The sequence below is a fragment of the Neltuma alba genome, unplaced genomic scaffold (assembly GCF_004799145.2).
Source record: "Neltuma alba isolate B1F8T4 unplaced genomic scaffold, ASM479914v2 tig00007147_pilon, whole genome shotgun sequence".
NCBI classification, from domain to species: Eukaryota; Viridiplantae; Streptophyta; class Magnoliopsida; order Fabales; family Fabaceae; genus Neltuma; species Neltuma alba.
The window spans coordinates 56,237-68,177 of record NW_021634689.1 but is presented as its reverse complement, the minus strand read 5'-3'; positions in this window follow the sequence as shown (position 1 = coordinate 68,177).

Here is an 11,941-nt window from a genome sequence, read left to right as displayed (position 1 = left end):
GGTTCTCCCTCCCTCACTCCTAGCACTTCAACTCTCCATTCGTCACTCTCACTGGCGTTTGGGGATGTTATGAATAGAAGCTTCTATGACCCCCCAACAGATTCTAAATTCTTCTCTCTCTTTCTCCTTCTCCCTGCAAGCAATCACTAGTTAGGTTTCATCTTGATCCTTGCCCAGAAAACCCTTAATCCTAATAGCTTTTGAAATTTTGTTTTTTTTCCTGTCGAATGCTATAGCCCAAATGGGTTCGTCGAAGATCGAGGTGGTGTCACTGGAGTCTAAAACCCCAAAAATTCCTGATATACCTCCCGTGGTAGACGTGTTTTCTGCCTGTTCTTGTGGGAACTTTGAGAAATTGAGGTGGTTTGTGGAATAAGAAGGTGCCTCAGTTTCTATACCTAATTCCAATGGCTATTATGCTCTCTAATGGGCATCCCTTGGTAACTTTAATTAGGGAATAAATGAATTTTAATTTATATTCATGTTTGTTTATGAGAAAATCACAAATAAAAATCTCTGAATTATCAAAATTACACAAAAGTCACCTTTATAGGCAAAGCAAGCAAAGGCAGTTCTTCCATCAAGCACGTACCAGTCATTCTCCCAATCCCAAATCCTGATTGGGCGGTTGAGATAAAAACGTTCTACCCAAGTGAAATAGATTGAGATTTGGTTCCAGGGGTTAGTGAAAGCTCGAGTGCCCCTTAATAAGTAAGGTGTTGGGAATGCAACCAGTGAGGCGACCCTACCATGAAGGACCCAGTTTCATATTACAAATATGAAATCTTGGCAAAATATCTGAAATGCCCCTCAGTCAAATGACAAGTTGACTATAAAAAAATGACAAGTTCACTTTAATAAATGACAACTTCAGTAGACCAAATCACAATTTGGTTGAAAGTATCTCAAATAACAAGTTAACTATGGGAAATAACAAGTTTACTTTAGCAAATGACAATTTCAGTAGACCATATCACAACTTGGCTAATGGGCATTTTAGACATTTCACTAAGATTTCATATTTACAATATGAGACTGGGTCTTTCATGGTAATTTTGCTTATTCAGGTGACTTTGTGTAATTTTGGTAATTCGAGGTCTATATTTGTCATTTTCCCTTTGTTTATTATATATATTTAATTAATTATCTATAATATGTTTTCAAATTTTTCTCGGTAACAAATATTTTTATTTTATAATTTTACAAATAAACTATTTTATTTTATCATAATAATTTTAGGTATTTTTTTAACTATTATCACATTAAAAATATAAAATATCAAACACTAGTATTTAATAAAATCAATATCATTTTCAGTATTTTACAACTAAACTCACTTTTTTATTAATCATTTAAACAAACTTTTAACTTTTTCAATTGACTTTTAAGCACCTATCCAAACATAAATCACATTACACCAACTGACTTTTACTCTAACTTTATTTACAAAAGTCAGTTAGAATAGAAGTCAATAGTTTTGTCACCGTCCATCTAAACACACCCTTAGATATTGTGGATTGTTTGGATGGGCTTTTAGCCCAACCAACTTCTAGAGCAAAAGTTGGGTGCATTTCAACACTAATGAAAAGAGCTTTTGGCTTCTAGAATGCGGAGAGAAAAAAAGATGATCATGAGATGAAAGAGGAGTGTCTTAAAGGTAGGTCTTACTTTACTTTAATAAAAATACAAAAAATTTACTCCAAAAATATTCAATAATTATATACTCTGTGTATAAAAGTATCAAAAGAAAGAAAAAAATTAAATAATAAATTTAGAGAAAATTGGAAAAAAGTCTTCATTAAAATTTTAATTGGTGAGAAAGACTTAATAAATTTTTATACACACAAGGTAGCGGCACTTTGCAAATTAAATTTTTATACAAACCCTTGAATTTAAACCCTTTTTACCAACTTAAAATCCTCACTACAATTTTCTCACTAACAAATATTTTTATTTTATAATTATAATTTCAATTTTTTTAACAATTATCACGTTAAAATCATATAATATAAAATACTAGTATTCAATGAAATCCATGTTCTTTTACATTTAAACTTACTCTTTTAGTTAATCATCCATGCAAGTTTTAATTTTTTCAATTAACTTTTTATAAATATCAATTCAGACATAAATCACATTACACTAATTGGCTTTTACCTCAACTTAATTTTATAAAAGTCATTGAAACAAAAGTCAATTTTGCCATTGTTAATCCAAGTATACTCTTAGTAGCTATTTGGCTTACTAAAGCTTTAGTAGATAGGTCTTACCCTTCAATTTGGGTGTTACAACCCCTTTTCCTCTACTAAAACTGCTGATGATAGTTATATGTTTACTTTCTTTTCTGTGTATTGTCTCTATAATGCTTTTTAGGTTTTATTTTCTTGTTTTGTGATGAAGTGTTAATGATAGTGAAAATTTTTCATTGCCAACAAAATTAGGGAATTAATGAGCAGCCTTTATAATTTCTCCATTGCTTTCCAAAGCATTAATCTATCTCTTGCATTTATACCTCAAGATGACATGCTAATTTGGATAGGGTTAAGGTTTAATTTTGCGTCTGGAAATTTTTGCTAAGCTGTGGCATCCGAAAGTTCTTTTAATAGCAGTAAGAAATTACCAAATCATAGCAACGGCAAAGTTAACTTCAGCTGATATATTAACTCAATGATAGAACGGCACCTTCCCATTGGCTCAATGCAACAGCTCATCATCCAGGTGGTAAATTTTAAAAAAAAAAAACTGCACTCTCCCTTAGTGGGTGTTTCAATCCGATAATCAAAATAAAAATAGTTCCATGCTCTCTCAAAGCCTCTGTTTGGAAGTAAATTCTTTACATCCTTATGCCTCCAACCAAAACGTCTCAATACTATTTGTACTTTGTTATCGCGCTCTAAGGAGATCATGAAAAGGGGGTTATCCTTTTCTCCCAGCTCCAAGCCAGGAGTCTAGTGCTTGAGTGGAGATAATCCTTCTCTCTTAATTGGTTCCTCTCTCTTCTATCTTCTCGTTAAAGCTGGGCCTTGATAAGCAAGTATCAACTTTGGGTTGCCCACGAAAGGGGGAGTGGAGAAGATGGAGGAGTTTGTGAGACGATTGGCGAACGTGAAAGGGACTACATCCAAGGCAAAGGATATTGCAGAAGCTGCACTTTATTTTGGGTTTATGAATACTAAAATTTCTTGCGTGATAAAGATGGCGTGGGGAGGAAGAAGACTAAGAACAAAGCTAGAGATAAAAAATTGGAAAAATTGCAAAAAAAGACCTTGGAATTGTAAAAACGCAGATAAGGACCCTTGACAACTTCACTTTGGGTTTTGACAAGAATAATATGCCCTGAAGTTGTCAAACCCAAAGTGAAGTTGTCAAGGGTCCCTATCTGCGTTTTTACAATTCCAAGGTCTTTTTTTGCAATTTTCCCTAAAAAATTTGCTGGGAAAAAGAAGTCATTGGATGTTTGTAGTGAGTTGGAAATACATCGACCATTTTGGGTGTTTGGTAATCCCGGATAGTTGTGTTTGAATTAGTGATGATAAAAGTGATTTTTTTTAATTTAATTTTTACATACACAAGTTATAGTATAATTTGATTTATATTTGGATCGACATTTGTAGAAAAATCAGTTTGACAGAATAAAACTTGTTTGGATGAAAAATAAAAAAGTAATAAATTTGGATATAAAAAAAATTAAAACAATGTAAATTTTATTAAATAATATATATATTTATATTTTTGTATATAATTTGATAATTCTAAAAGAAATATTAAAATTAAAGTTATCAAAATAAAAATAACTAAGGTGTTATTGGAAAATTATGAAAATACTAAAATACCTAAATTTTAGGAAAAATTCGGGAAAAGTTTGATTTAAATACAAGTATTGGTATTCTGTGCGTACAAAATTTGCAAAGTGCTTGTACTTTATGCATATAAAAAGTTATCAAATCTTCCTTACCAATTAAATTTCAAATAAAAAAATTTTCCCAATTTTTTCTAAATTTTATTATTTAATTTGTTTGCTTCTTTTTATACTTTTATAAACATTTAATTATTTAGTATTTTTGGAGTAATTTTAGATTTTTATTAAAGTAAAGTAGGATATATCTCAAGATCCTTTTCTTTCATCTCATAATCATTCTTTCACTCTTTCTCCATTCCTATCTCTATAGTGGCTTATGACTTAGGCCTGAAAGCTACAAATTTTAGCTTTTGACGTGGATTTTTTTTAAAAGCCCATTTGCTCTAACTAGAATCCAAACAACAAGTCACTATTGAATAAGCCACTAACTCGCCTTTCACGCTTTCCATAGTACATTTTACTCTCCTAATGGCATTTCAAACACACATGAAAGTATGAAGCTAGTTGCAATCTGACCTGTCTACTACTATCCTTTTGAGAAAATTTTTGTTTTTTTAAAAAAAAGAATGGCTAGATCGCCACGTGCATCATTTAGTCAATTAATAGTCAAAGATAACATTATTAGCAATAGAGGCAACATTACTCTTAAAAAATTTCTGCATACTCACAACTTTTGAGCAAAAATTTCTGAAATAAAATGGGACATTAACCCATTTGCATAAGAAATTTTTTTAAAAAAAAATTGTGTTTTACTTCAATTTCAGGGTGTGTTTGGATAGAAACCAAACCATGGTTTCAGAAGTGCTTTTACTGTTTACGAAGTAAATATGTAGAGGAGTTTGCCTTGTTTTGCGGAAAAGTACTTTTCAGAAGCACTTTTGAGGGTTGTCAAACACCTCCTCAATGTACCATGTGAAAGTTGAGTTTTCACTACTTAACCTGTTTGGGTGTCCTCCCAAACCATAGTTCGGGAAAAGAGGCTACCAAATAGGGAAAATTTTGGAGGAAACCATGGTTTGGAGTAAAACCATGATTTTGGACTCAAAACTATAGTTTCAGAAGAAGTGAATCTATTATACTTGTAGCTCAAATTAGAGAGTATAATTGTACATGTCAGAATAGATCTCAACGATGACTTTAACACCTCTCAATTATTTTTTTATAAACATATTTAATCTTATATTTTATAAATATATACACATATTAATTAATTATTAATTATATTATCTTATATATTATTAATTATGTTGAAAAAAAATATTATTAACAATGTTATTCCTTCAAATTAAAATATAGTATAAAATCTATCTTTTATGTAATTATCATATTAACTTATGTCTTTTTTAGTAATTTACACATATAAAAAGTATTTCTGATAATAACTATCCAAACACTCTCATTTTATCATAATTACTTTTTCACAAAATCTATTCTTCACAAAATTTATTCTCCCAATAATCTATTCTTTAGAAGCTATTCTCCAAACTATGGTTAGGTTTCTTCCAAAGAAGAAATTATCCTACACTCTCTTCAAATTAAAATCCATCTTCCTCTTGTTGGTTGAGATGAAAGATGATGAAGGAAGTTAGTCACTGTTGCAGTCATGTAATTTTCTCTTTCTTAAGGTAATGGCATTCAGTTTTCATTAGAAAACCAAAGAAAATTTAAGTTAGATATATGAAGTTTGAGTGATGAATTTTTTTTTTTGCAAATAATAAACAAAGCAGTTTGCTTGCTCTAAATATTATACTACCTCCGCTTCTAATTATAAGATCTTGTTTGTATACTATAAATGAGGTCTTATAATTAGGACCGGAGGTAATATTTTAGATTGATTAAATATGAAATTATTTTACACTAGCTTTGAAATCCCACCTTTTCTAGTGAAGTACAATCCATCTTTTATATTTGTTTCACTTTGCAAATGTCTGTATAAATTTATGCTTCGCTAAACATGTCTTTTTTTTTTTTTAAATGTTATATAGAGTTTAAAAAATAAATTATATATTTTAATAATGCCGCATATACTGTATATTTGTATTTAAAATTGATATTCATTTTTTTTATTTGAGTTGGAAGTCCAAAATTTAAATTTAAATTTAAATAGTAAAAAACAATAAAGAGAAATGAAAAGAGTAAAAATAACAATGGTAGAATTAACTACTAACTACTATTGCTGTGATTTGCTGGAATATATAGAAGAGGAGGTGTAAGTGGATTTTTAATGTTGAATTAGTGGATCCATTCAAAGTAATCAGAGATGCTCATATCCTGGTGCAAGAGTGCTTTGATGTAAATTATGAAAATGAAGGTGCTAGGTCTCCAGAAGTTGGAAGTTATTTGTTGCAATAGAATGCTCCCCAGGCAGTTGCTGTTAAAATAAACATATATGATTCTTATATTAGTAAACTATAGGTGTTTGCCTTCTAATAAAAGTACTTTTAAAAAGTATTTTCATACAAGTCGAAACAAAATTTTTCTAACATATTTATTTTGTATATCGTAAAATTACTTTTAAAATTATGATTTGGTTTTCATTCAGCTACCCATAAATCGTAAGCTGGTATAGGAATTATTTGCAAGGATAGCTTTGGCACAATGGTGTGTGGATTGGTAAAGAAAATTTCAGTAACTTCTTCTTTTATGGCCGAGTGTTTTGTTTTGAGGGAAGGTTTTCTTACCATGAATAGTTTTCATCTGAATAACTCTATTTTAGAAGGATCTGTTCAATTTGTTAATTGGAAACAAAAAGAAAGTGGGTGATTGACGGTCTGCAGATTTGACGAAAGAGCTCCAGGAGTTGAGGGATGAAGCAAGGGGCACGAATCTTCCCTTGGTAAATCATTAAAAGTATTTTAGGAAAAATAATGCTCATTTATTATAAATAACTAATTTAACTAACTTCCTTAATCTTATTAAATTAGTCAACTAACTTTTATATTAGAGATTGGAGGTAGTATTTTACTCGCTGATTCTTCTATTTTTGTTAGTTCTTGGATGATTACTAATTGTCATTTAATTGATAGGACTAGCATAGGTCAAGTTGTATTGTTATTGCTTCAATCACTACTAGAAAAAAGGTCTTTTACATTCGATAGAATAAGCATTTGATATCAGAAATATGACCGGTGTAGAAACGGGTAGTGTTAAAAGTCTGCACATTTTACACCCATTTTCTAATCAGTGTAGAAAACTATGATGTTAACAGTGGTTATTGTACCAGCCAGTGTAAACATTAAAAATTTAAATAAAAAGAATATCCACTTCTTAGTGGACCTTATTTTTTTTAATACTAGTTAATTCTTCTAATAATTGAATTTGTTGTCCCACAAACAAAAGAAATTGTGAAAATACAAAGTAGTTTAGCAATTAAGAACTAACTAGTATTAGGACTTAAGAAAATAGCTCACTAGAGAGAAAGAAAACGAAAAAAGATAAGTTACCAATAATCAATGGGTGGAAAGAAAAAGAAGGTCAGTTCCTTTTGCAAGGATGAACTAGATCTCTAATAAGTATTTGGTTATTCAAGATAGTGCATCGAAGGAGGTAGGGGAGGAAGAAGGGGCAGCGAGGAATGCGGGGGAGACAGGGGAGGAGGGTAGGGAGGGGCAGGAGGGAAAGATGGAGGATGGGTCAAGATGGTTATGAACTTAAATAGACGATGACAGGACATGACTGTTGATCGTTCTAGTTCAGATTACTTCGAGAAAACAAAAAGGCAAGAAATAGGCTAATGTAAAGATGAAACACACTGATTGTGTATAATTATTGATATGATTTAAGTAATATTACATTAAATTCAATGTAAAAAATAATATGACACCAGGCATTATTATAATAGGTTTAAATATTGTATTGTTATCTATAACAATGCTACAGCCTCATTTATTATACTGTTGGCACAATAATCAATATAGATTAGATGATGTAAAAGGCTATTTTTCTAATAGTGAATTATCTAACGTTGCTTCTTTCTTCTTTTGTTTTTTGGTGAGTCTTTGTGGGTTAGATTATATTGATAGGATTATTTTGACTACTTTTTGGTTTCGGCTTTTGGTGTTTATGATTTTTTTTTTTTGTGTTCAATAAAAATGGCTTCCTTTTGGGCGAAGAAAAACTAGAAAGAGAGGAATCCCCTTACCTTCTGTTAGAGAGGATATTCATATTCCTAGGAAAAAAATAAAGGGAAACATAAATCTTAGTACAAATAATTTCATAAATGATTAACCGTATCATTAATCGTATCATTTATTATACATTCTATATCTTATATTAATGTTGATTTTAGTGGGACATTCAAAGATCAAATTCAAATAATAAAACCATCAAAGGAATGAGACACACTGAAGAAAAAAAAAAAGCTTTTTCTACCAAAATCTGATAAAAAATAACAAAAGTCGAATATAGAGAGTGTAAAGTTTAAGGCAAGTAACTTCATATTTCTTTAATTTGGTGGGAAAAAACTCCACATTTCTTTTACAAATTACAATGCCTGCAGTACGTAATGTGTTGTTTATACACTATCTCTGGTTCTCAAAATAAAAACTAGTTGATTAATTTGAATAGATTAAGAAAATTAGTCAAATTAGTTATGTGTAAAAAAAAACAGATATTGAATGTCCCACTAATCAACTAGTTTTTATATATATTCCATCTTACACTATGCAATCCACTCCCCTTCCGATGCATATGTGTGATGAAATTCACAAGAAGTGTCATGGCTTTCTCTGGGGAACACTGGCAGTTATGGGAAAATCCACTTAGTAGCTTGGGAAGAGGTCTGCAGGAGTAAAGAAGAAGGTGGGCTCAGTATTGATAATGCTCAACGACAGAACTCAACTTCCATGATGAAGTTAGGTTGGAGTCTCATTAAAAAACGAGATGCTTTATGGGTCAAGTTCATGCGAGAGAAGTATAAGTGCAGTAATGACGTCATGCCTACCATTGATGCTAAATGGATCGGTTCTCAGGCTTGGAAGGGCATCAAGAGTATTTGGGACTCGATGTCATGTAGTGTAGGATGAAAATTGGGTGATGGTAAACGTGTTAAGTTCTGGGAGGATTGCTGGGTACCCCAGTATGACTCCTTAAGCTCCTACACCCTAACGCAGCTTCCCATGGCCATCAAAGACGAGAAGGTGGCATCTTACTTCTCAGCTTCTGGAGGGTGGTTATGGAATCGGATGGAGGAATTTCTACCTACCAGCATATTGAGGGGCATCGAATGAGCTTATCCTTTTGTGGGGAGTACTGGTGCGGATAGTCCCACGTGGCACTTCTCCAACAGTGGGGAATTCTCATAAAGTCTGCTAATGATATGTTGGGCAGGTCTGATGGAACACGTCATCGAGGTGTTTGAAGAAGAATATGGAAACTACGAGTCCCTCAGAGGGTGAGAGTTTTCTTGTGGCTCTGTGTGCGTCAACGATTGCTTACTAATAGTTTAAGGTGCAACAAAGGAATGGTCAGTCGAGCACGGTGCGAGCTATGTGGTGCTCAGGAGGAGGACGTCATTCACACGTTGCGTGAATGTAAGGTTGCCTCGACTTGTTGGGGTGCACTAGTTCCGTCTTCTCTTAGAGGCATGTTCTTCATGTTTGGTGATGTAAGAGAGTGGTTGGAATAGAACCTTAGCCTAAGGTGTACAGTTTGGGGATCAAGTTGGAATATATGGTTTGCTCTTCTCTGTAGCTCCATCTGGGTTAATCGGAATGAGTACATCTTTCGACAGAGAGTGGTAGGTTACAAAAGCCTTATTGCTTAGGTAAAGGCTGTAATCTCTTGGTCTGTACTGAGGGTGGAAGCGCCTGCTATGGTGCGGGGGGAGTCTTGGTGGAGACCACCGCGTATAGGATGTATCAAGTTCAATGTGGACAGAGCTTACGGGAGCAACGGAGGTCTGGCAGCTTGCGGTGGTGTAGCACGAGATCACGATGGGGTGGTTCTTGATGGCTTCATGTTTCATATCGGTAAGGGATCTAGTCTGAAAGTTGAGCTGTGGGCGGTACTTTGGGGATTGAAACGGGCATGGGAGAAGCGTTGGAGGAAGGTGATCATCGAGTTTGACTGTTGGGAGGCAGTCCACACGGTGGCAGACAGGTGGAATGCAGAGCACGTAGAGGTGGACCTGTTAGAGCAAATTAGCAGCTGGCTAGGCATGAATGGGATGCTCATATCGACTGGTGCAACAGAGAAGCAAATAGAGTGGCAGATTCGCTCGCAAAGGAAGCCCTCAGCATTGCCCCGGGGGCAGTCTTCTTCAGCTCTCCACCTGAGTTTTTATCTGATGTTGTCAGTTTTGATTTAGTAGTAGTGTAGTTCTTTATTCCTTGCTTGGGTATAAAAAAAAAAGATATTTTCTTTTCTAAAATACCCTTACTAATCACATTTGTTAGCTAGAACTGTTATTTGATGTAACTTTTAACAAGTGCAATTACTCCAAGGACTACCTTGAAAAAAATCAATAAATGTGAGAGACAAAGTGGATTGGGATATTATATGTAGAATCAAATTAAAAGTCAAATTAGCTCTTATATTAAAGACTAGAAATAGTATGTTATGATTTATAATGGTATAATTTTTTATTATTAATTTTATCACATATATATATATATTGATATCGTATGAGATAAATTAGGAAGAGAGGAATCCCCTTACCTTCTATTAGAGAGGATATTCCTATTCCTATGAAAACAATATAGGGAAACATTGATAAATCCTGATTTTAACATATTATTCGATATCCTTTTTGAAGATATTTATCAATTAAAGTGAGATAAATTGCATTAATTGTGAGTATTTTGAATCAAATATTGATTGCATGAAATTAGAGATTTAATAAGAAATCTTATCATATTTTTATCTCTTTTTAAATAATTGATTTTGGATTTTATGATAGTATCTCAATTTATCTTTTGCAGGCCTTAAAAATAAGGAAATAAAGATCATAGAAAGCTGAAAGGAAGAAGAAGAAAAAAAGGAAATTGGAGACACAAACAACTTGGACATTAAGGCATCAGATTATGATATTATTATGGATTCAAAAAGAGGCCGCCCAATCATCCTTGCTCCTTCAGATTTGATTCGGATATATCTCCCCTCCTACACGCAAGACCACGCCGCCAACGCCAATTGCACCACACGCATGCACAGCTTCCAAATCCATTCATTCAATTCCATAGACCACGCCGCCACCTCCCTCCATTCCTTTCATATATATATACCCCTCACTCACACCCCTTCACGTCCTTCACACCTGGCACTCACACCACACTCATACGCCACTTTCATAACCTTTTCATACCCATATACACACGACGCATACAGCACCGCCGCACACCACAATCTATCATCTCCACTTTTCATATTTTTCCTTCGGCAAAAACGCAACCATACCTCATCGCCGCCACCATCATCATCTCTTATGGCTGCTGAATTCTTAGGACGTGTTGTGACTGGGTTCAGAGCTATGAGAGGCTGAATTCACTGTGCTCTTCGGGATTGAATTCAATGGCTTGAGTTTGAGAGCTACAAAGGGGAGTTTAATTCTAGTCCTTAGTTTAGACTATTTTGTTGATGATTTCTGGTTTGAAGTTTGTTATATTTGGTTTAAAGCTAAGAATTGCTAGTTGTAATTCTTGGTTTGGATTGGAATTGCTGAGATTTGGATTGGTATTTATAAGTTTGAGTACTTGGTTTATACATATATTTATGTTTATGCCTTTGTTAATTCATTGTTAGTGTGATTTTTATGCGAGTTGTATAGAAATTATGCTTGAAGTGAATTTAACAAGTAATTAATGTTCTAGTTGAGTATTAATTTAAAAGGAATAACTTATATAAACCAGTCTTAACCACTTAAGTTACTCTCATATCATTAAACAAGCTAGGATAGTCATTGATTCATTCCTCAAGAGCATTCTCATCACTGATTTTCTAAAACCCAAATTTGCATTTTTCATTTTCTCTTTATTAAAAATACAAAAAAAAAATAGTTTAGATTTATTTCTTATTTTCATAATTAGTTTTATTAATTGAAAAACCCTTTTTCAACCCCCCCTTTTTATTCTTTGTCACTTAGTT